The following is a 26,629-nucleotide window of genomic DNA, read 5'->3' on the forward strand; positions in this document are numbered from 1 at the left end:
AACCACCTCTGGCACATATAGGCTTATTAATGACCATGATCTGGAGATTCACAAATAAATCTTGGAAGACATCAACAAGTTGTAGAGATGTCTCCAGATTCCAAAGTTACCATCCAGTTAAAAATATAACCCCAGATGTATCATCTTATTTAAAATTTTAGGATTCCTGGAGCATGCGCAACGTCTCATACTCTATATCACTGATGTACCAGGAGTAGCACACATTGGATGGGATGTAAAGTTAGAAGGCAACCAATCTCGATTAAAAAAGAAATATTAGTGCACAAGTCTCAATCTACAACAACATGTTAGTAATCTCTTATACAAGGACTCAGTGGCTTCAGGGTGGGATACAACATTCTTCACACACTTTCTTCCATGGGAACCTGTTTTGGATGCTTTTCCAATAATTATTCGTAACAAACAATACAAGATAAATTATTTAGGGCCTGTTATTGGGGTAGGTATGGGTGATGGTTGGGAAAATTTGAAATAATGGTGGTAGGGTCGATGTTGGGATGTTTAATGTAATAAATTTTTGTGGATAACATGAAATTTAAATTAAAATTTTAAAACATTATAGATATTATGAGATAATGTTTTCAACAATAGTTGGGAAGGTCACTCAAAAATATGAATACAGATTTTAGGGAGCAAGCTTTTTTGTTTGAACGGTAGGGACTGGCAGTGTAAAATCTGTAAGGCCACTGACAGGAAGCTGAAGGTAAGAATGCTGTGCTCTGGGATGTGAAACTTGTAGAGTCAGCTAACAGACTGTCAACACAGCAGGATTCCTGTGTTACAGACTTGAGAAAGAAGTCTTTCTCTTTTGAACTCAATCATATCTTGTTTTAACAGTTGTGTATTTTTGATACATTTCTTAGTGACTCAATATTTCAAAACAGGAAATTTATTTTGTTTTGCATGTTGAGTACATACCTTAAATTTCAATTCCATTCCAGTTATTTTGCCCATACTTGTAAGCTAAATAGCATTATGCCCTGCATTGTCAAATTGAGCTTGTTCTGTTTACTAAAAATGATCAACAAGATTCCTTAGAATCTTATATATTTCTAAACAGAAATATATTTCTAAACAGAAATATATAATAATGATTTTTTTTTCACATTGGGAGCACTCATATTTGCACCTCACATTGTTCAGTGGAGCTAAAGAACATTTGTGGAGAAAAAAGTGGAATTCACTGCCGGAATAATTCTAAAAATCTCTAATTCAGTGAACAGTCAACAATGTATTATCTAACACAGTTTTGATAGAAGATGACATCTTTCAAAAATGGTGCTAGTTTATGCATGATGCAAAGACTGGTGAGGCATATTTGGGGAATAGCTTTTACAAGGTCCACAACACTTGAGAGTTTTTATTTTGTATATTTTTTTCTTGGCATCTGTACAGGCTTAGCTACATTTTGTCATATGGCATCATGTATTTTAGAAACATATACAAACTGAGTTTCCATTGTTTAAATATAGAAAAAAATCTACCAAAATAACAAACATTTCTAAGAACTCTTTACCTTGTTAAAATTTACCTAAGTAAACAAAAAGAGATTTACAATAAACATTTTAATATACAATTGAATTCACATTATCATGTGTAACCTACAATAAACATTTTAATATACAATTGAATTCACATTATCATGTGTAACCTAACTTCAAGATAGTTTAGCTGTTAAATAGAATATTTAACATACTTGTTTCTATTTCTGAACTAATTCTTTAAATCATATTCCTACTTCTATTTAACTTTAGCATTAGCAACACATGGGTCTACTAATTGTGATGTCAGTGTTAAGACATTATTAAACTTTTTTAATCTATTGAAGCCATATTATCCTTTACATGTGACAAAGCAATTTGCCTAGAGCAATGGTATAGCAGCATTAAACCAACACTTTGAATTCTCTTTGCATATATTTCTTAGATAGCATTTGTATGTTTGTCTTCAAGAGAATCTAGCATGTATATTTATAAGTTTAATGAGGATGAAATTGTGGCTTGACTGGAACAGCTTTATACATTTGTACTACATAAATTAAGGACATGGACTTACATCAACTAAAAAATGAGGGCCAGGAAGATAGTATAGTAAGTAGAGGTATTAGCTTTGCACATGTCCAATCCAGGTTCAATATCTGACACCACATATGGTCCCAGAGCCTGCCAGGAGTGACCTAGAGCACAGAGCCAAGAATAAGCCCTTAGAATTAATTATTCAGTGTGCTCCTGCCACCGCACAAGCAATGGCGTTACATTTTACTAACATTTTATTGTTTAACTTCATGAAAAAAATATTGAGGAAACACTTTTATAAAAAAAAATTAAAGTCTCTGGCACTCATTTTAAAAAAATCTCATGGGGCTGAAGCAGTAGTACAGTGGGTAGGGCATCTGCCTTGCATGCGGCCGACTCAGGTTCAATTCCCAGCATCCCATGTGGTCCCCTAAGCATTGCCAGGAATAATTTCTGAATGCAAGCCAAGAGTAACCCCTGTGTATCACCAGGTGTGACCCAAAAAGCAAAAATATGAATAAATTTTAAAAATATCATGATCTAAGTGCAATATGAATTACTACGTCCTTTTAAAGCTAATCAGTTCCTTTCATTCTAAAAAGAAAAAAATCCCCAACATATATGATGATGCATTTCTAATGTGCATTTTAATTTAATGTATATTATACATTTCATATACTTAGCCTGCATTAAATTAATAGAATAATTGAAAATTACAAAATCTATAGTAGTTTATAATTATCAGAGAACCTTGGACTGGAGCAGTAGCACAGCGGGTAGGGCGTTTGCCTTGCATGAGGCCAACCCCGTTTTGATTCCTCCGTCCCTCTTGGAGAGCCCGCCAAGCTACCGAGAGTATCCTGCTCGCACAGAAGAGCCTGGCAAGCTACCAATGGCACATTAGATATATCAAAAACAGTAACAACAAGTCTCACAATGGAGACATTACTGGTGCCCACTCGAGCAAATCGATGAACAACAGAATGACAGAGCTACAATGCTACAGAGAACCTAAAATTTATAATGTTCTAAAATTCTTAAATTCTTTTTTAAATAGATTTTTTGTTATGTTTTTGAAGGGACCACGCCTGGCAGTACTTAAGGTTTACTTCTAACCTCCACTTAAGAATCAATCCTGGCTGTGCTCATAGGGCCATATGGGATGATAGAAATTGAACCCAGGTCAGCTGCATGCAAGACGAGCACCTTACCCACTGTACTTTCTCCCTGGCCATGACATTCTTTAAAGATGTATTCATTTCTTGCCATGTAGATAACAACTGGTCATGGGTCTTGCATTATATAATCAGTCTATTGTGGCCCAATAGGCTGCACTAGTGTATTTACTAGTTGTGTTATCTTGTATATTGGACAAGTTGTTTCAAGTTTAAATTTGTTTTGGAGCCATTACAAAGAATATGCTATTAGTCTGTTACTAATGACTCTAAAACATTATGATTCAGATTGTGATTTCTGATTTGTCAGAGTGAGGTTTAGCCATGGTTGGAGTGAGACTTACAGAACTCAAAAGATGATGGTGAGTATTGCTTGGGAGTTCAACTAATGTAAAAAACTAAGGCTCGCAGAGGGCGAGCGCACTCGCGGGCTCTCCGGGCGGCTCTGTCTCACCACCGGCATTCAGTGCCCTGGAACCGCAGTGTGTGGGCTGGATCGGGACAACTGGTGGTCAAGGACAGGCGAAGGAAGAACGAGGACCAAGCTGGTTGCTGATTAGTTACCGTTTATTCAATCTTCCATCTTTCTCATCTCCCGCACTCCCAGCTCTGGCCTCTCTCTGGATCAACTGCCCCTTCTCTTTGGCTTCTCTCATCTCTCCCCCTACTTGTCTCTCCCACCTTGCCCTCTAGGCCTACACCCAGCCAGGTAGCAAAATCAACATAATAAAGCCCTTCCTGAGGGCTGTCAGGTTTAAAGGGAAACCTCGGGGAGTTTTAAAGCCCTTCCTCACTCTTAAGGTTTTTTTCTTTTCCTTAGTCCAGGAACTTATTAACATCTTAATACTAGTTATTTTTATATGGACATAGCAAGGGATACATTGAGGTTTGCAAGGCAGCTCTCCTGGCAACATCTTGCCACAGGCTCAGACCACAGCACTCAGGCCAGATTAATCATTCCTCACCCTAGCAGGGTCCGAATCTGGTTATCACTGTTTGGATCATGACAAAATTTGTCCATGATCAAGCTCTTAATTAATTTATAGTTAAGCATTAGGCACTTTGGCCAGGCCCATCTCGATGCCAGGGTAGCACACAACTCAGCACTTGCCCTGGGTCCGTCTCTGTCCCACATCAGGGACCCTGCTTTGGGGATGCTAGAAGTAAGGGCAGCTGAGGCTTAGGTCAAGAGAACAGATGCCCTGGAGGAAAATATCATGTAGAGTCAAATGACTCCCAGGTTACAAAAGCATAACATTTGTTAAGTCTTCCTGTGTCCATACAAAAAGGACTTGCTCTGAATAAACTATGCAAAGGACTCAAGGAGAAGAGAAAAACATTATTTACAAGTCAACAGAACACTAAGAAAGAAGCTACAAATAAACTAAGAGGAATAGGAGCACTGTAATGGGAGTAACCCAATAAACCTAAACTACCTGAGGCTATGTTGTCCTACAAACTAAGGCTGTTAGGCAAGATTCTCTCTTTTCTAGTGACACCTCTCTGTAGGGTTTCTAGGGCTTCCTCACAGCTAGAGACTGGTTTTCAAGAAGGTTATAAGAGACAGTTTTAGAAGGTGACAGTTTGTCAGCTAGTCTGGTAGGTAGCACAGTATCACTTCCGCTTTGTTCTACTGTCAGAGCAATCACTGAGCATGTTACAGATTCTTTGGGATAGCAGTTTTTTCTTTCTTTTTTGAGGTGGTCTCAAAGAATCGTCCTTTCTTCACTTATTACAGAGACTTTTCATCTGTAGAGTCAAAGTATCTTTATGATAAGTTCTAAATAACTGCATAGGAATTTCAGGAGAAGTTTTAGACGAGGTTAGCACAAGGAAATAAAATAATCTGAGAGAAAAAACAAATCTTTCTCTCTGGATGTTCATATTAGCTGTAACACATCTGATTATGTAACATTATTATTTGATAATGATTATTGAAATAATTAAACTATTTTTTCTTAATTGAGGCATTTCAGGTTCTATCCATGCTGTTACAAAAGGCATAATTCAATTTTTGAAACTTGATTTTAGTATTTTTGATTTGTTTTGTTTTGTTTTTGGCCACACCTGGCAGTGCTCTGGGCTTCTGCCTGGCTCTATACTGGAGGATCACTCCTGATGGGGCTCAGGGGAGTTTATGGAGTACTAGGGCTTGAACCCAGCAAATTTGTTGATTTCTGTGCAGTGTATCCAGCCCAATGTGATCTTTTTAAAAAGCTAAATTTATTTACATTGAGCATCTATTCTGCATGAAGGAACCCGCAGAGGAACCCAGGTATGCGGGGCTGCTCGGATAGGGACTGGGCCTCTTCTACCCAGATCCCCCATTTTCCAGTAGCTAGGCAGTCACCCAGAAACTGCCCCCAGCTCTGTGTAATCCCATCAACAGCCAACATCCAGAGACCAAGTTCTTAAAACCAAGATCCCGGAAGCGCGGCCTCGATGAAGCCGCACAATATCTAATACAAGAACTAGGCTAATATCTAATAGCCTAGTTCTTCTTCTTGGAGAACCTGACAAGCTACAGAGAGTCTATTGCCCACACAAGAGAGCCTGACAAGCTCCCTGAGGCATATTCATATCCCAAATACAGTAAAAGATATAGACATACCTCTCGGAGAGCCCGGCAAGCTACCGAGAGTATCCAGTCCACATGGCAGAGCCTGGCAAGCTACCCGTGGCATAATCGTTGGGAAAGACGAGTAAAGGAGGCTGCTAAAATCTCAAGGCTGAGTGTAATAGAGATGTTACTGGTGCCCACTTGAGTAAATCAATGAACAACAGGATAGCAGTGATACAGTGATCTATTCTACAACTTCTTTACTAAGCATCACCTATGAATATTTACCATTTGGTTTCTCTCAGATGTGGTATATAATTAAGCAAAACTCATGGAGAAAATAAAACACGTGTACAAAAATATGGTGCTAGGCATAATACATAAGCTCAACTCTAGTTTGATTCTTGACACCACATATAGTCCCCCAAGCATTCCCAGGAGTGATCCCTGAACACAAAACTTGGAGTTGCTAATGAGCACTGCATAATGTGTCCCCAAGCTAAAAACCAGAAACATCGCTTTTGTACAAACTCACATATGCACATGGCACACTTAGAGAGATTTTTCTATTTGTTATCATTTACTGATACTTTGTCTACAATTCTACAACGAGGAGGGTATGTTTTACTTTTGTACAGATGCCTTCCAAACAGAAGGTATGACTCTAAAGATGAGGGTTTCCGCTTGGATTATGAGCTGCCGAAATAGATTATAGACTGAACACGATGGCCACTCAATACCTCTATTGCAAACCACAACACCCAAAAGGAGAGAGAAAGAACAAAAAGGGAGTTCCCTGCCACCGAGGTGGGGTAGGGAGGAGGATGGGGTGGGGTGGGTGAGAGTGATCCCGGGATCCTTGGTGGTGGAGAATGGGCACTGGTGGAGGGATAGGTACCTGATCATTGTATGACTAAAACGCAAACACGAAAGTTTTTAAGTATATAACAGTACCCCACGGTGATTCACTAATAAAAAAAAAAAAAGATAAGGGTTTCATAGGGGCCAAAGGGGGATTCCCAGAAAAGCAGACACTTAAACAGAATCATAAAGAATAATTAGGTGTTAACCAAAAAAGCAAATTGAATATTATTGGAGAGACCCATCAAAAATCCAACAAGAAGAGTCTATGCTTTAAAAGTAGGGATTATGTCAGCGTTTTGGGTGAGACAATGTTTAAGGAATTTATTAAATTTTCTTTTAGTGATAGTATTAAATGTGTCGTCAAATCATTCATTTATTGACACTCTTTTTTTCCAATTATATAAAAACTTAAGATTTATTTATAGAGTAAAATGTCATTATCTTTATATAGTTGGAGCAAATCGATGAACAACGGGACGACACTGCTACAGTGCAGTGCAGTAAAACTAGTATGTGATTATGAAAAAATACTTTAATATATATTCATAAATTCAATCATAGGGATAAATTTTTTGTTAGAATAGATTATGGAATTGACTGTATAATTGGACTATCATTTGGAATTGTGGATGATTACTAAAACAAAAACAATAAACATATCCATTCCCTCACCTATTCTCTTTTCACTGACCTTTTCTCTTTGTGATGTAAATACTATGACTTCTAACCACATAGATTGTTTTTAAATCATGTTTCAATGGTCATAGCATTTTAATTTGTCTTTTCTTCCTTCCCATCCCATTTCTCTTCCTTTTGTCCCATCCTTCACTCCTTCCTTTGTCTGAAACATTCCGAGCCATATTATGCAACTAATCAAAAGCACAATGGTATTTAGAGTTAGGATCTTGTGATGTTCTGCCCATTCCATGCAGCTCCCTTTACAGAAGACCAGACACTCTATTCAGAATTACACGGCCAAGGCAGATAATACATTTATTCTAAGGGCTGCAGTGCAGTATGATGCAATATTCTAGAATAGGAATTTGATGTCTAGAATTTTAGATCTGAAAGAAACACCAAATAAAGTTTATCTAATAGTGTCCTTTGACATATATTTAAACGACTAATAGCAAGACTTATTTCTCTAAGAGATGAATCCAGATCAATAGCACATATTTACCAGTGACATATGTATATACATTAAATTCACATTTATGTGTTCTATGATTGGTATTGAAGTGGAAAATGCAGAGTGTAAATATATCACTTATGCAACTTGGACTCTTTTGCATAACTTTTTGTAGTAATGAATCAACTGAGAGTGATTCACTTTTAGGCTGATTGTGATCAGAGTCTCAGTACTGCACTGGAGTCTTTGTAATACCCCACTCCCATACCACACTGAATGATACATGTCAGAAGATAGTGGGGCAAAAACATGTTGCACCTCTGGATTTTTTTAGAATAGGCCATGCTAATTCTACAGGGATTTGCAGTAGAATTGCTGTTATGAAGAGACACTAGTGGAATCTCTTGACTGATAGATTGATAGATGGATAGGTAAATAGATAAAGTTTATGTGTACACAATGTTGCCTGGATTTGCTTGCCACAATTAACAACTCCAACATTTATACAATTCATGTGATAGAGCATATTTAGGAATGAAATGCTGTTTCCTGAAAGACTCCCAGGTTTTGTAGGAATAGAAATGCAGAATCAACAGCTACTGTTTTTGCGTCAGTATACACACACACACACACACACACACACACACACACACACATATATGCTGGAAAGAGTTGCACAGAGCAAAAGAAACAGCATCTAATAGCCCCAAAGAATGACTACTTCTCTGAGCTTCCTAAATTAGCTTCAGGTAGGAGCTTTTCCAGGGCCTCCGTCTGACAGAGTAATTAAAGGAGATAGTGAAGATTCATTCACTCCATAATTATTTTTAGTTCCAATAGAGTCTGATCTTACTAATTCAGAATTATTGAGAGAGATATTAGTTTGACTTAATGAGAAGTATGAAAAATGTAACATTTTAAATTGAAACATGGCTTTATTACTTGGGGCTACATTCAAAATCACAAACTAATAGCTTAACACTTTTTGTGGCGATGCTCCTGGGCTTGCTTTAATGATGAAATAAAGATGATTTTTAATTCGCTCAGGGCCATTCTTTCCTCTGACTTGGCACACATTTCCAGTGGTCTTTGCTGTGTTGATTTGCTATATAAAACTTTGTTTAAATGTAAAAATTTTGTGTATCCTTGCGGTATTTTTTTAATCATAAAAATCACACAGTACTTCTCTATGAAGCCAATAGGATCAAATAGTGTACAAAATATGATAAGTACCTCTCCCAGTGCAGATCTCATATGGCTAATAACATTTCGGCATGCACCTTTCAGAGTCTAGTTTAACTGTCTTAACCAGAGCACAGGGTAGGTACTAAATAAATAGCTGTTAAACTTACTTGAAGTGAGTTTCCATTTGTGAAAGCTTCATTCTATCCTTTACAGCATCTGCATCTTTTTGTTTCTATTACCTATCTCAGCCTGAACCTCTATGGCTTTGTTTTTAACTAGGCTGCCGAAATGGCTTCTAACAGGACTCCTCACCCGCAAACCAGTCTACACTCTTTTCTGTGTGAGGTGAAGAGTCACGGGTTCTGAAATGTGTCCGACGCTATATTTCCCTGATCAGAAGCCCTCTGTCCTCTCCCCTAGCCAACACAATAAAATTCCATTTTGACCATTCTGCATCCAGTGCCCATCAGTCATCTTTTACTTGCAGTTTTGTCCCTCAAGCATCAGAAAGTCCAAAAAGATTAGACTTTGGGAATTTTTTTCTCTGCATTCCTATGCTTCTTCCTGCATCTTTGTGCTGTTGTACTCCTCAAGCTGAATTTCATTTCAACATGAATTTAAGGCAATATTTTGCACACTGACCTAGACTCTCTAGGCATTGTAAAGATACACGGAACATCTTGCTATCATTTAATTGTCATTATGGAGATAATAGCATAAGAAACTTCAATCAATCTCTCGCCATTGTTATCCATATAGACTATCCACTTACAGTCATTCATTGTCTTTATTTTCTATCTTCCCACAAACTGATGTTGATTCTTCTCCTTGTTTGTTACTGGCGCCCGCTCGAGCAAATAGATGAGCAACGTGATGACAAGTGTTACAACTGATTCTAATAATGTGAGACCCAACTAGATTGTCAACTCCTTGAATTTTCTCCTTCATTTCATGGACCCACGAAGTCAAGCATAGTCCTAAGAACAATGCATTAAAATGAGTTCTGGGCCAAAGAAATAGTACAGCAAGTAGGACATCTTAATGCAGATCATCCAGGTTTGATCCCTAGACCTAAGGTGGTCCCCTGAGCCTCACTAGGAGAGATCCCCGAGCACAGACTCAGGAGTAAGCTCTGAACATCACATGTTGTGCCTCCCCATATCCCAACAGCAGAAAAAAAATGAAAATGAGTACCATTAAGTACTTGTTTTCTATTTGTTAAATATTGTTTCTTTTTTTCTTTTTCTTTTTTTGGGGTGTGTGTGTGTATGGGGAACACACCTGGCGGTATTCAGGCATTCCTGACAGTGCTTAGGAGACTATACAGGGTGCTGGAGATTGAACCCCAGCTAAGCAGTGTGCACAGCAAGTGCCCTAACCACTGTACTATCTAACCCCCTTATGTTGCCGTTTTATTTGATTTTAGTATTGACTTCAATGAGCCAAGTATATACTTGAGGTTTCCTGAGATACCCATATGAAGTCAAATAGATCTTTCCTACGGCCTCCAAAGGTTTCTCTGAGTTCTTAGAGGAATTTAGGAATATGAATCCAGATCATTTTGCTCTCCAATGTCCAGGTCTTTCCTGCACACATTCAATGAGGTCATCTCTGATTTCTGTAGTAACAGCTTTCAAAAGTCACTTACTTCAAATCTGTCAGATTTCTGGATTTTATCAAAGATCTTACCTGAGGTGATAAGGAAGGGTTAGTACAGGAACACAGGTTATGACCATGTCTTTGGTCTCTTCTTTTTTCTTTGCTCTCTTCTCCCCTCCCTTTTCCCCCCTCTCCTCTCTGTCTACTTTTGATGGATATTGCTGCGATCTTTTCCCAAAACAAAACAAAAAGATCCAAGGACTGGAGAAGCAGTATGGTCATAGGGTGTTTGCCTTGCACACAGCTGAGCTGAATTTGATTCCCGGCACCCCATATCTTCTCCACAGCCCCACCAAGAGTGATCTCTGTGTGCGGAGCCAGGAGTAAGCCCTGTGCACCAGCACTGCTAAGCTGGGTGTGATCCCCAAGCAAAAAAAAAAAAAAATCAAACACAAAAGGATCTAGGACCCAGCTTCAATTTCATACAGTTAGTTTTTCTCTTTCGGCAAATGCTAGTATCAGTTGTTAAAACAATTGAATCTTCCCTATCTCTTTACACTTGAGAAATTCCATTTTCATCAGGCATATGTAAAATTTGAGCTCAGCTCTTGTATGGCTTGGTAAGGCCTGCATTAAGGAGGCAGAATCTGGAGATAAAATCCTGATCTGGGAAGGAGAATGACTCAGAAGACCCTGAAGCGATGTTATTGTTTGGAACTGCTGAACGCCTGCTTGTACAAATGGAAGCAGTTTGTCTTAGAAGTCAACTGGGCATGATTTCTCTCCTGACAAAGTGAAGAGATGAAAGAATGAACATGCACTTTGAATTTTGGAATCTTGGTTCTGCTGTGTAATTGCAGACCCGTGTGTAAGCACATACTCTTAAAGGAAACAAATGGTGCTCTAAACGGTAATAGAAACAGTGCATCTGCACTCTTTGATGGAACTCTGATGAGTTTCTGTTAATGAAACAGGACAGAGCAGATGCAAAATGATAAGCCTCGATGAAAGAAGAGAATCCATATGAAAAATACTCTGGTGCCTAGGTGTCTATATTTTTGTGTATGTATGTATTTGGTGATGATATGTATGTATGTGCATATGCTTATTGGTGGGTAGGTTTCTTGCTGTGTGTGTGTGTGTGTGCGCATGTGCATATGTGCTTGGGTACATGTATGTGTTTGAAGGAACATGTGCATGAGCAGAGTTACTGGTTTGAAGATGTTGGGCATTATATGAATTTTGCAAATCTGAAAGGTATAACTTTGAAGCTCTAGGATGCTAGAAAAGGCCTTTGAGAACTTGCTTACATTCAGTATCCTATACTTCTGAAGTTTTCTTATTGCTGTTTCTTAATATTTCACTTAGAGTGATTCTTTCCAACCTCAGATCCTAAGAATTATTCAGCTCTGAAGTTCTATAGTCAGTGACGAATGGGAGAACTGAAAAATAATGGAAGTAACTGCTTTTTAATTGCTAGTTTATTGTTTTTACTGTCTGGTTCTACTCCAGAGACTGTTAGTTTTCCTAGCCCAGGAATTAATTTTGGCGAAGCCCAAAACTTTAGAAGCTCTGTGAGGCTAGTTTTAGAGGAGATAAAACTACTTGATTAACGTGTGGTAATGGTAAACGTGTATGTAGTAAGGGTGGTGGTATGGTGGGTGGTATTTGGAAACATTTAGTACTAATGAATAATTCTATTGGATTTACTGGAGAAATAAGAAAGAATGGTAATCTTCCCTTCCTTTAATGTAAAAAAGATAATGGCTGCTTCACTTTAACAGTATACCTGAAAGTATCTAATACAGTTTATTTTTATTCCAGGGAAGTCTTCAGCCTTTAAAAGGTAGTTTAAGACTGACTTTGCTATTAAAATGCACTTTTAAAAATAAAATAAGTCTAGGATGAAATTGTATTCAATTGTTCCATCACCCCACCCCTGCCCAGGTCTTTGATAGAAACAAAATGTGTTTTATTATTGAGCATTAAAAACATGAAATAAGTGACCCCTCCAATAGTCCAGCTAACCAAGACAGCTTCGTTAGAGCACTATATTGATGTTAGAGAGGCCTGGTCTTCTGAAGATGAAGTTGGTCTAGGGGTTGGTATTTGGCACACCAGACGCATTGATTCTTTGATGACAGCATGTTCGAATAAAAGATCAGCAAGTCAAGTAAAGGTACTGCATCTGAGCATGTGTGACTATCTGAACTGCAATGTGTGTATGAAATCGGGGAGCCGGTGTTTTGTACTTTGGGCTTTTTCTTTGCCTTTTCGTCGACTCATCTGTTGCATTTTGTTGAGCACTTCTCCAAAGTTAAAAACAGTCAGAATATCTGCTGATTCTGAGAAGTAACTAGAACAAATCATCTCCAATGCAAAATCTATTCTGTCTGCTCTCCCCATCCCTGCAGCTGTGAGCAGGGACAGAGGCAGCTGAAAGAGGAATGATGGGGTTGGGGGAGAAAAAGTGCTCCTTAGTGCGGTGGAGAGGGGAAGTGCACTGTACGAAAGCACAATTGATAGTTTGCTTATATTTTACTACTATAAAAATGGTCCAAGTTCTGTATGTGCACTTTTAAAAAAACTTTTTTTATTAGTGAATCACCATGAGTTACCGTTACAAACTTATGAGCTTTCATGGTTGCATTTTGTTTACATCCCTCCACCAGTGTTCCCAGTATCCCTCCCACCCTCCCACCCCATCCCCCCACCCCACCCCACCTCTGTGGCAGGGCATTCCCTTTTGATCTCTCTCTCCTTTTGGGCACTGTGGTTTGCAACTGAGGCACTGCGTGGCCATCGTATTTGGTCTATATTCTATTTCAGTGTGCATCTCCCATCTCGTGCAGGTCCTCAAACCACACTTTATCTGGTGTTCCCTTCTCTATGTGAGCTGCCCCTTCCTCCAGCGTGTGAGGCCAGTTTCCAAGCCATGGAGCCAACTTCCTGGTACTTATCTCTACTATTCTTGGGTGTTAGTCTCCTATTCTGTTATTTTATATTCCACAGATGAGTGCAGTCTTTCTGTGTCTGTCTCTCTCTTTCTGACTCATTTCACTTAGCATGATACTTTCCATGTTGATCCACTTATATGCAAAGGTCATGGCTGCATCTTTTCTAACAGCAGCATAGTATTCCATTTGTAGATATACCGAAGTTTCTTTAACTAGTCATTTGTTCTCAGGAACTCGGGTTTTTTCGAGATTCTGGCTATTGTAAATAGTGCTACAATGAACATTCGAGTGCAGATGTCATTTCGACTGTACTTTTTTGCCTCTCTGGGATATATTCCCAGGAGTGGTATTGCTGGGTCAAATGGGAGCTCAATTTCTAATTTTTTGAGAAGCAACCATAGTGTTTTCCAAAAGGGCTGAACCAGTCGATATTCCCACCAGCTGTGTAAGAGGGTTCCTTTCTCCCCACATCCACGACAACAGCGGTTGCTTTTGTTCTTTTGGATGTGTGCCAGTCTCTGTGGTGTGAGGTGGTATCTCCTGGTTGTTTTGATCTGTATGTGCACTTTTAACCACAGTGCAGGTGTGGACATTTAGGAAAAGCCTTTAGCAGCGAAGCATACATTTCTCCACTTCCAGTGCCCCTTGGGAGGCTTTCAAAATAAGGGATATCTCTTTATCCTGGCTCTAATTCTGTCCTTAGAAGACTTGGAATATGACCCTTATTTGCATGCATATAAAGCCCTTGCAGATTGAGATGAGTTAGTATAGTTATTTTACTAGCAATGCCTTGGGGATTTTCCCTGGAAGTCCATCCAGTAGGTCACAATTCAGAGTATCCGTACAAACAGTGAATTTCTAGGAGCCAAGGTTGCACACTTGGGAAATGAGCCAGACGTTCAGAAGTAGTAATGGTCAGGAACAAGACTAGGTAGCAGAAATCAGGATGGACACATATGGGGAAAGTCAGGTAAAGGCTTAGTATGGGGCCAGTTCACCAGTGAATTATAATATGTGCACTGTGTGTCAAACACTATGCTGAATATGGAAAGATAATGCAGAGTTCCTGTCCCCTGGGGACTTAACCTTACTGGAGAAAAGAATAGAAAAGGATTATGTGGTACCAGCTTTGTGAATACAACATACCCAGCAACTTAAAGGCACCAGACTGTTCTGGTGTAATTTTATTTTTAAAAATGACTGTAAGAAGAGTTTTGTGCATTCCACCTACTCTTTCCTTTTCCTTAAATGAAAAGAAAATCCAAGAAAAGATAGCAATGGAAATGGAGTCCCATATGCTTCTCTTGTGATTTTAAAACGTTTTCTATCATATTTAGAAAAACGTCTTGGATATTCCTTTATAACTGCCAGGCAGACAGACATTAGGCAAGATTTCTTGAGCATTAGATATATTAAATGTTAGTTTCTTGCAAATCAGGCTTTATAGTTTCCCCGAGTATCAGCACTAATCACATTATGTAGGTTACATGTACTCTCTGGTCAGATCATCCAGAATGATCACCACTTTGCTCACCTGCTATTATATCATTGGGAAGCCTCCTTTGAAATAGGGGAAATTGTAGCTCTGAAAACAATATGGTTCTGATTTTATGGCACAAAGCAAGGTGGGTGGTGGTTGGGGTAATGCCTGAGAGAAGTTATGCATGTAACTTTAATGTGGAATTCAAACAGATTTCTAAGGATCCCGGGTTTGCCATTTTAGCTCAAACAATTCACCATTGTAGGAAAAAATCTGTGCCTCAGTGGGGAACTATACACTGTCTCGAGCACACGTTTCTGGTTTTATGAAAGCTCTTATATAACTCTTTAAATTATAGAAATAGCAGTGCAAAAAGTTTTCTCTGAAGATAACTTTTTTCCTGACCTGTAGAATTTCCACGGACTCGCTCAACTACCTGAAGATGACTTCCCACCTTCCACTGGGTTTGTGACGTTTCACACATGCTTGGTTGTGTTACTTACACACGTGCTCACACTGTTTTGTGGTTGTAGAGCTTATACAATGTTTAGTTATGTTTACTAGGGGAAAGGCATTATTTAACAATGATACCCACACACCCAGATGTGTACTGGGGATCAAAACAGTGATGTGAGCCAAGAGGTTCATGACAACAAAGCTGAGGTGACCTTGCTTAGCACAGGTACTCTGCAAAGAGGATTGAACTTGGGACCTCTTGCTTGCAAGGTGAGCCCTCTTTGGCTTCTGAGTGATCCCTGGGATGGATCATTTGCATATTTACATATTTGCATATTTCTTTCATATTCTTTTCTTTTTGAAATCCACATCCAGTAGTGCTCAGAGGTTATTCCTGTGCTCTACATTTAGAAATTTCTTCTGGCGTTTCTCACGGGACCATATGGGATGCTGGGGATCAAACCTGGATCAGCCATGTGTAAAGCAAATGAACCAGGCACTATGCTCTCTTCCCAGCCCCTCAAATTTTCTTTTCACCTATATCCATTGACATTATTTTTCACCTCTCTCATGACTAGTTTTTTTTTTTTTAATTTTTCTCATGACTAGTTTTAACATCTGCCAGGTTCCCACATTATGAGTAAAATAAAACATTTAATCTGTGTTCTTTTTATGCTGTTTTGAGAGTTACATTTCTTCTTTTTCTTTTCTTTTTTTTTCTTTAATTTTTTAATTGAATCAGTGAAATAAACAATTATGAAGTTGAACATGATTTGGTTTCGGTCATATAATATTCCAACACCCGTCCTTTCACCAGTGTGCATTTCCCACCAGCAATGTCACCAGTTTCCCTGCTGATTTTTTCTTTTTCTTAAACTTAAATTAGTACTGTATGATCATTTTGAATTATATTCTAATGTAAGAGAGTACAATGTCAGTGCTTAATCTGCATTTTAATAGAATGTTAGTAACTGACATCGACAGATATCGTACTTCCAATTTTATATGTAATATAAGTGAAATCATCAGGACTGTTAATAAACTGAGTCAAGATATGTGTAATCACAAAAAAGCTCTCTCTATCTCTATTTCTCCCACTGCCCGCATTCCGTAATATCATGCAGCTTCCCACCCCCCCCCTGGGAGGTCAATGGCAATAGGCAGGTGAAGGAAGGAAGAAGAACCAGGTTCCTTGGTCTCAATTGCCATTTTTTCCAATCTCATCTCCATTCACTACTGTCTCTCTCTCTGCTTCTCCCTCCAGCCCCCTCTTACAGTCTTGTTAAATTCCCAAAGCATGAGGGGATTAGGGTTTACACATAGGTGTGGTCACAATCAATAGGGGTAAAGTTCTTTCCCTCAGGGGATGCTTCTTCTAGGACAGATTCTCTTTCAGCAGGATGACCCACCCAAGAGCAGAATCCCATGGGTGTGTTTCTCCTCTCCTTGTCCAGCACACATGCAAGCATTCATAACATTAATCATTTTGTATGGACACAGTAAGAGATACATTAGGCTTATAGAATTGCTCTCCTGGGGTCATCTTGATCTTAGACTACAGTGCTCAGGTCAGATTAGTCTTTCTTATATTAAGACAGGGATTGTACTGAAGTGGTAGAGCACATGCCTAGCAGATATGAGGCTATGAGTTCCCTGTACCCTCTGCCTAACACTGCTAGGTATGGCCATGGTCTCCTCAGGAAAAATATAGTTGCTGATATGACGGTAGGTCACTGTTTGGTAATAATATTTCCATCATAGTAATTAAAAGGCTAATTCCCACTTTTTACTTGCTTGGTATTAGGTGAGAAAAAATATTGTTCATTAGCAGCAGATAATTTTAAGTAGTTATTTCCTCACTGTTTGATTTACATAAGATATCCCATCATGAGATGAAGATATGACCTAGTGGATTCTACAAAGCTAATATGTTTCTCACTTCAGTTTTTAAAGTGTATTTTTATGGGGTTGGAGAGCTAGCTCAATGGGCTGGAGCGCATACTTTACATGAAGGCATACAGGAAGACTGATTTCCCAACACCTCATGATCATCCTGAGCCACCATCAGGAGTTACGCCCTTGCACTACTCCCTTGAGTAGACCCCAAGCACTGCCAAAAAATTCAAAAATAGTATGTTTAAGTGCAGTAGTTCTTAAGCTATATTTTTAGTGTATATAAATCTCATAGCACAGTTGGTAGGGTGTTAACCTTACATGCAGTCGACCGAGTTTAATTCCTTTGCCCCTCTCAGAGAGCACAGCAAGCTACTTAGAGTATCTCACCTGCATGGCAGAGACTGGAAAGCTGCTACCTGTGGTGTGTTCAATATGCCAAAAACAGTAAAAACAAGTCTCACAATGATGATGTTATTGGTGCCCACTCGGGCAAATCAATGAACAACGGGATGGCAGTGATACGCAGTTACAGAAATCCCTAGCAGGGTCCTAGTATCGTCGTTAATTTTGGATCATGACAGCATTTATCCATGATCAAGCTCGTAACTTATAGTTAAGAATTGAGGCACTTTGGCCTGGCCCATTTTGATACGAGGGTAGCTCACAGCTTGGCCTGGGTCCATTCAGTCCCTCGTTGGGACCCTCCTTTCGGGGTGCTAGAAACTAAGGGCAACTGAGGCTTACGCCAAGAAAGCAGATGCCCAGGAGGGAATAATATTTGAAGCCAATTAAATCCCAACTTACAAAAGCATAATGTTAACTGTCTTCTTGTGTCTATACATTACTTTAAAGTGAACTATTCAAGAGACATAAGAAGAGGAGAAAGGCAATATTAAATTACAAGTTCAGTGTCCTAGAAGGATCTGACCTTACAAATTAATAGTGTCTGATTAGGGGAAAAATCTTGTTAGAAATCTAGAACATGCTTAGCACTGTAGCACTGTTGTCCTGTTGTTCATCAATTTGCTCGAGCGGGCACCAGTAATGTCTCCATTGTGAGACTTGTTACTGTTTTTGCCATATTGAATATGCCACTGTAGCTTTCCAGGCTCTGCCATTTGGGTAGGATACTCTAAGTAGTTTACCAGGCTTTTCCGAGCAGGGTGGAGGAATTGAACCCGGGTAGGCTGCATGCAAGGCAAACGCCCTACCCGCTGTGCTGTCCTTCCATTAGGGGAAGGGCTGGAGTGAGAGCACACTGGGCAAAAAGTTTGCCTTGCTCACTGCCGACCATGGTTCGATTCCTCCACCCCTCTAGGGGAGCCCCGCAAGCTACCAAGAGTATCTCGCCCACATGGCAGAGACTGGCAAGCTACCCATGTCGTATTCAATATTTTAAAAACAGTAACAACAAGTCTCACAATGGAGAATTTACTGGTGCCCCCTTGAGCAAATCGTTGAGCAAGTGGATGACAGTTATACAGACAGTGATTAGAGGAAAAAGCTGATTAACTGGTTGGGGAAGAGAACATAGAGAAGTGGTTACAGATAAACAAAGGAATGGGAGTGACTGGGGGCACTGTGATGGGTGTAATCCGATAAATCTAAGCTCCCTGTGGCAGGGGAGACCTTTCTCCCTGCCACAATTTGGTTTGTAGGATATCAAACCAATGATATCCTACAAAGATAGACACTGATTTCAGTTAGAAAATAGTTACACTTGGCAGACAAATCCAAATCTGCCAGGAACCAATGCCTAGGAACAGCCAGAAACCAATGCCTGGTAACAGCCAGAAACCTATGCCTGGGAAACAATATGTCAGTACAAACTGACCTGCAACTAAGGAACAAATGCTTCTTGGGAAAGGTTGCAGAACAGTGCTGAGGGAAACTGCCATCAGGACCCACATCCACTTTTGTTAAACGTTTGCATTCTTTGCTATTCTCCCATTCTGCCCACTTCCTCATACAATCAATTATAAAAGACTAGCTTAGGAGAAATAAAATTGGAGCTTGCTCCCATTCTTGTGTCTGCTTTTTCTTCTTGTGTCTGTCTCCTTTTCACTCACGCACCCTCTCCCAGCTACCCACGTTGACCAAGTCCCGCAGGAAGGGACACAAATCCTGTTCTTGCTAATAGATGGTCATTAACTAGAAATTGTTATTGTCCACGTATTAACAATGTTGCTGCTTTTATTGTAATGCATATTTCTGTGGCAATGAGTATTCCTATATTACTTAGAATTTTTTTGTTTTGTCTCTTTTTTATTTTGTTTTAATTTTTTATTGTGACTGGTAGTTTTGGAATGATCTAATGCCCAACCTCCAGTGCAGTACTGATGGAGGAAGGAAAATAAATAGCAACATGGTGTTCCAGAAAAGCAAAGCGATAATTATGTCATTTTTTTAAAGTTTTTATTTTATTGAATCAACATGAAAAAAATACAAAGCTTTCAGGTTTAAGTCTCAGTCATATAATGATTAAACCCCATCCCTTCACCAGTGCACGCTTCACCACCAAGAACCAAAATATACCCCCTTCCATACCTCCCACCTAAGTAGCTAATGATCTTCACTTTATTCTCTCTATACTTTGAATATATTCAATATTTCAATAGAGAACTCACTAGTATTGTTTGGAATTTCCCCCCAACAATCAGGCCTGCTGAAAAGGCATCATTTAATAATTTCTTTTCATTGCTGAGAATGAATACTCTATGAGTTTTGAATTTCTGATATTTTAACTCAGTTCACAGTCTAGATTCATTTCTGTAAGAAGCCGCTCTAGGTGCCAAAATGGGTGAGAAGACCTTTCAGATCATAGTCTTTAGGAACAGAGGCTCAGTTTCTCGTGCCGCAGCTCCAGATCTTATCTGGGCAGAGGGCGTGCCGGTAACGCCCCCTCTCTCAGGACAGCCTACAAGCCACGTCACTGAAAAGTCCTACCTCTGCATTGGGGGTCTTAGGAGGTGGCTCTGGACACGTGGATGTTGCCGCCGCTGCCATTTTCTGCGCAGAAAAACAGGGCAGAGAGGGAAAATCCCTCCCTGAGCGGCACTGGGTTGTAGCATAGCTCGCAGTCTAGATGCATTTCTGTAAGAAGCCGTTCTGGGTGCCAAAATGGGTTAGAAGACCTCTCGTATCATAGTCTTTAGGAGCAGACTAATTATGTTATTTTTATTAACATACCTTACCTGGCCAACCAAAGATGAAATTCCATGTTCATTGAGATGTATTTTTCTGATCCCTTCTCCATATTTAGCAAACCCAGTGTTAATATCATTTGCAGTAAGAATTAATTACCAGAATTTAGAATGATAGACCGCCTTGTAAATGAACTATATTACTTTTCCTGCCTAGAGAGAAGTGTAACTACAAAATTCAGCCTCAGTGGATTCAAATTTCTAATTCATTCCTAAGATTTCTGTTTTTTCTGATCTCACCTTTTTAACCTTGAAATCCATTTTCCTATGTATTTTTTTTTATAGTTTATTTTTAATTAGTGAGTCAACGTGAGGGTACAGTTACAGATTTATACATTTTTGTGCTCATGTTTCTCCCTTACAAAGTTTGATAACCCATCCCTTCACCAGTGCCCATTCTCCACCACCAGTAAACCCAACATCCCACCCCCCCTTCCCAGTCCCGTCTCCCCCCACCCCACACTGCCACTATGGCAGGGTATTCCCTTTTGTTCTCTCTCTCTGATTAGGTGTTGTGGTTTGCAATAAAGGTGTTGAGTGGCCATTGCGTTCAGTCTCTAGTCTATATTTGGCCCGCATCATCTTTCCCCCACATGACCAACAACCACATTTTACTTGCTGTTCCCTTCTCTGAGTTGCCCAGAATGAGAGAACAGCCTCCAAGCCATGGTGACAACCTCCTGGTACTTATTTCTACTATTCTTGGGTGTTCGTCTTATAGACTATTATTCTATATTCCACAGATGAGTGCAATCTTTCTATGTCTGTCTCTCTCTTTCTGACTCATTTCACTTAGCATGATACTTTCCATGTAGATCCACTTATATGCAAATGTCATGACCTCATTTTTTCTAACAGCTGCATAGTATTCCATTGTATATATGTACCAGAGTTTCTTCAACCAGTCATCTGTTCTAGGGCACTCGGGCTTTTTCCAGATTCTGCCTATTGTAAACAGTGCTGCGGTGAACATATAAGTGCATATGTCACTTCGACTATACTTTTTGGCTTTTCTGGGATATATTCCCAGCAGTGGTATTGCTGGGTCAAATGGGAGCTCAACCTCAAGTTTTTTGAGAATTGTCCATACTGTTTTCCAAAAGGGCTGAACTAGCCGGCATTCCCACCAGCAGTGTAGAAGGGTCCCTTTCTCCCCACATCCTCTCCAACAGCGGTTGCTTTTGTTCTTTTGGATGTGTGCTAGCCTCTGTGGTGTGAGGTGGTATCTCATGGTTGTTTTGATCTGCATCTCTCTGATGATTAGTGATGTAGAGCACTTTTTCATGTGTCTTTTGGCCATTCGTATCTCTTCCTTGGTAAAGTTTCTGTTCATTTCTTCGCCCCATTTTTTGATGGGGTTGGATGTTTTCTTCTTGTAGAGTTCAACCAGTGCTTTATATACCCTTGATATCAACCCCTTATCTGATGGGTATTGTGTAAATATCCTTTCCCATTCTGTAGATAGTCTTTGTATTCTGGTCGCTGTTTCTTTTGCTGTGCAGAAGCTTTTTAGTTTAATGTAGTCCCATTTGTTGATCTCTGTTTTTACTAGATTGCTTAGTTCCGTGTCATCTTTGAAGATACCTTTATCTTCAATATCCTGGAGGGTTTTGCCTACCTTGTCTTCAATGTACCTTATGGTTTGTGGTCTGATGTTGAGGTCTTTAATCCATTTTGATCTGACTTTTGTGCATGGTGACAGATCGAGTTCTAAGCCCATTTTTTTGCATGTGGTTGTCCAGTTGTGCCAGCACCATTTGTTAAAGAGACTTTCCTTGCTCCACTTCACATCTCTTGCACCTTTATCAAAGATTAGATGATCATACATTTGAGGTTGTGTGTGGGGATATTCCACCCTGTTCCATTGGTCTGCAGTTCTGCTTTTGTTCCAGTACCATGCTGTTTTAATTGTTACCGCTTTGTAGTAGAGTTTAAGGTTGGGAAGGGTGATGCCTCCCATCATCTTTTTCCCAAGAATTGTTTTAGCTATCCGTGGGCGTTTATTGTTCCATATAAATTTCAGGATTGCTTGCTCCGCTTCTTTGAAGAATGCCATGGGTATCCCCATAGGGATCGCGTTAAATCTGTATAATGCTTTGGGGAGTATTGCCATTTTGACAATGTTGATTCTCCCTATCCATGAGCAGGGGATATTTTTCCATTTCCTCATGTCCTCTTTTATTTCATGAAGTAGCGTTTTATAGTTTTCTTTGTAGAGGTCCTTTACTTCTTTAGTTAAGCTGATTCCAAGGTATTTGATTTTCTTGGGCACAATTGTGAATGGGATTGCTTTTTTCATGTCCCTTTCCTCTGTCTCATCGTTTGCATATAGGAAGGCCATGGATTTTTGGGTATTGATTTTATAGCCTGCGACTTTACTGTATAGGTCAATTGTTTCTAAGAGTTTCTTACTAGAGCTTTTAGGTTTCTCTAGGTATAGTATCATATCGTCTGCGAATAGTGAGAGCTTGATTTCTTCCTTTCCAATCTGAATCCCCTTAATATCTTTTTCTTGCCTGATGGCTATTGCTAATACTTCCAGTACTATATTAAAGAGAAGTGGTGAGAGTGGACATCCTTGTCTTGTCCCCGATCTCAGAGGAAAAGCCCTTAGTTTTTCTCCATTGATGATAATGCTCGCCATAGGTTCATGGTAGATGGCTTTGACTATCTTGAGAAAAGTTCCTCCAAAACCCATTTTGGTGAGAGTTTTTATCATGAATGGGTGTTGGATCTTGTCAAATGCTTTTTCTGCATCTATGGATATGATCATATGGTTTTTATCTTTACTTTTGTTGATGTGATGGATTATGTTGATTGATTTCCGAATGTTAAACCAACCTTGCATCCCTGGGATGAATCCCACTTGGTCATGGTGTATGATCTTTTTGATGAGTTGTTGGATTCTATTTGCTAGTATTTTGTTGAGAATCTTCGCATCGGTATTCATCAAGGATATTGGTCTATAGTTTTCTTTGTTAGTGGTGTCTTTGTTTGCTTTTGGTATTAGGGAGATATGTGCCTCATAGAAACTGTTCGGAAGGGTTCCTGTCTTTTCGATTTCCTGGAAAAGCTTAAGGAGAACTGGCAACAAGTCTTCTTTGAATGTTTGGAAGAATTCGCCAGTGAATCCGTCTGGACCTGGGCTTTTGTTTTTGGGGAGACTTTTGATTACCGTTTCGATTTCCTTGATATTTATGGGCCTATTCAGGTATTTCACGTCTTCTTGGCTCAGTCTTGGGAGGTTGTAGGAGTCAAGGAATTCATCCATTTCTTTTAGGTTCTCTTGTTTTGTGGCATACAGACTTTCAAAGTAGTCTCTGATGATAAAAATATGGAACGCTTCACGAATTTGCGTGTCATCCTTGCGCAGGGGCCATGCTAATCTTCTCTGTATCGTTCCAATTTTAGTATATGTGCTGCCGAAGCGAGCACTTCCTATGTATTTTTATCCCTCCTTTCACTTAATACTAATAGCCATTCTACTAACAAAGTTTCCATTTGATTTTTACAAGATAGACTAGAATGCTCACTTTCCAACTTGTGCACAATGATTAGCTCAAGAGTTGACCCCCCTCCAAAAACAAAAAAAAACTGGTGCCAACATCTAGGAGTTCTGTCAAATCCTGGCCAGATTGCTATCAAATACCTTTTTATTTTCTCCTTCCTGTAAATATTTAACATCACTCTAAATTGTTATGTTATGAATTGTTATACCTTCACCAGCATTTTCACATGTAAGTGATGCTAAATAGCATATTTCTAGCAAAACTTGTATTCAGTCTGAACTATTACTTTATTTCAGTGTAAAACCAAAACAAAAGAACTCAATGGCATACAGTCCAAAATAGTTCTAGTGGGCTGCCTAATAGAAATCATGGTTTAAATTGGTAGCAGTTTAGAAGAAATCCTGTTTCAAAATCTTTTCCCAAACTCTCCGTTGGCTTTTAAAAGTAGGTCAGTTGCAATAACTCTATCTCTGAAATCTTTATTTACTTTTATAATCTCATTTTAAAAAGATTTCTTGATTACTCAGAGTTAAATCAGAAACTGAGTAGTAGAATGCTAGTAGAGATGATATACCTTATATTATTTTTCTATGATTCCTGTATTTTTAAGGATATTTAGCATATTTTCTCAGGATTTTCATCATGCTGTGGTCTTTTTACAGAAATAATTCACCTCAAATCAGTTCTTTACAAGGGAAATAATCATTATCATGAAGCTTCTCTAAAACTCTTTGGTTCTAGTTTTAATTGGAGTTTTAATGAACCTAGATTAATAGCAAATTTAATTCATTTTTCTTACAGAATCATGAATTAAGTAGATATTTCTAGTCTTTATTTCTAATTTTATTCATCAGTGTATGAATAAAATTTGCTTGTTTTATTATTTACATAAAAGTGGCACTTTTATCATACAGAATTTAAAATAAAGTGATGATAGTTTTCCTTTTCAATGTTAAAACATGATACCATGCCAGATTTAATAAATGTTTGCTACAGACTGAACAAAAATATTTAGTGTTAGCTTTAAGAAACATGTCTTTAAATAGGGATTTTAGTGTATCTCTATAAAGTCAAAAATTCTAATTTAGAATTCAACTACCATTATTTCCTTTATGTCCTTGACAGTTAAATCTTAATTCAGTGAACCTCAATTTTCTCATCTGTCAATGAAAATGATAGTAGCAGGGATAATTTGAAGGTTATATTAGAGTGTGAGTGAATGGAAATATACTCAAAACTACCAGTGGAATGTCACATAAAGCTGTTGTCACAGACACAAGCAAGACATCTCCTATTAGGTGCCATGCTTCAACACTTTTTTAAGGGAATACATAAGACGAGTCTCCAGCCTGTTCTGGGGAACTAGATTAGTGCTCAGAACCTCAGCCCAGGAAAAAGGATCTTGATCTGATGAAAACATCCTGCAAGAAATTATCTGACTTTTAGAATTGATAAGAAAGCTTAGTATAGTGATCTGTGATGCACATCGTTAGATACTACAATATATTTTCCCCACGTTGGAAAAAAGATATGGTAAATATATGACATTTTGTACTTTGTTGTAATCCATTGCTGTTAAGTCCAAAATTGAGCTCTATTTTCCTGGCTTGAGGCTCCACAGAAGACTACTCGAGTTCCTTATTATCATGATGAGGAGAGCAAGTCTGTTCATCGTGCTGTGGGGAAGCATGTAAGGAAGTCAGCTGCTGTTTTGTCCATGCCTGTCATTTTAAGGACTTATTGACTCTAGTTCTTGAGAAATGTGTCAATAGGCCAATTACAGATATGCTTTCACAGCCAATCCATTGTGATCCTGTATTGATTGCCTAGTTCTCACATTTTTATTTCTTGTACTTCTATTTACTCTAAATTATTGTCACAGCACTCATACTGAGCCATATTAAAACATACAGTGTTTAATTGTGTAAAATATTTTATCTCTACTAGATCTGTCATTGATACAATTTGAGATAAAAATACACAAAATGGTAATTTTATTCTTACCATCAGAAACTTACTTTAAATGTAGAAATTAAAGGGACATTCACATGGTTTTAAGATGAAGCTGCAAAAGTAACTTGATCAGCTTCATGCTCTTTCTTGTTTCTCTTCACTCTCTTTCTTCTTTTCTCTTTATTCCTAATTGTCATTTACTACTTCCCCTTACAACAGTTTACTGTAATATAATGGGCAGTTAAAATTCAGTCCTGATCTAGAGATAATGATATTTTAATTAAAGGCAGATAAATGTCCATGATGCAAGTCTGCAAATTATGGATTCACCTTTCCCTGATTCTGTTGATTTTGTTCCAAAAAGCATAACGACTTTTGTCAGTAAAGCTGGCAGGTGTGAGTTGGGGATTCACACAAAGATCTGATCAGAGAAAATCAATTTTCCAGTTAGAAATGCCCACTGCAATTAAGGCCTGTGCTCTTTCAAACATTTCAGCACCACTGACTGGTTAAACTCAGCTAAGCTTGTATTCTCCTACCTTCAGGTACCAGTTTTCTATAGTTGAGGACTATAAAGATCAGGGTGAGTGTGTCATGACTTCTCCCACTTCAACTTGTCAGACACAT

The 26,629-nt window shown here is 38.8% G+C and overlaps 1 protein-coding gene and 1 non-coding gene across 6 annotated transcripts in view; one reads left to right on the forward strand and one right to left on the reverse strand.

Annotated features, from left to right (window-relative positions):
* The window catches only part of SORCS1 (sortilin related VPS10 domain containing receptor 1), a 580,968-nt gene that overhangs the window by 155,267 nt on the left and 399,072 nt on the right, over window positions 1-26,629 (forward strand). The window lies entirely within an intron of this gene.
* LOC129399539 (U6 spliceosomal RNA) lies at window positions 23,869-23,975 on the reverse strand. The gene has a single exon (XR_008627161.1). It is a non-coding gene; the product is annotated as a U6 spliceosomal RNA (small nuclear RNA).

The sequence above is a fragment of the Sorex araneus genome, chromosome 11, assembly GCF_027595985.1.
Source record: "Sorex araneus isolate mSorAra2 chromosome 11, mSorAra2.pri, whole genome shotgun sequence".
Classification (NCBI taxonomy): domain Eukaryota; kingdom Metazoa; phylum Chordata; class Mammalia; order Eulipotyphla; family Soricidae; genus Sorex; species Sorex araneus.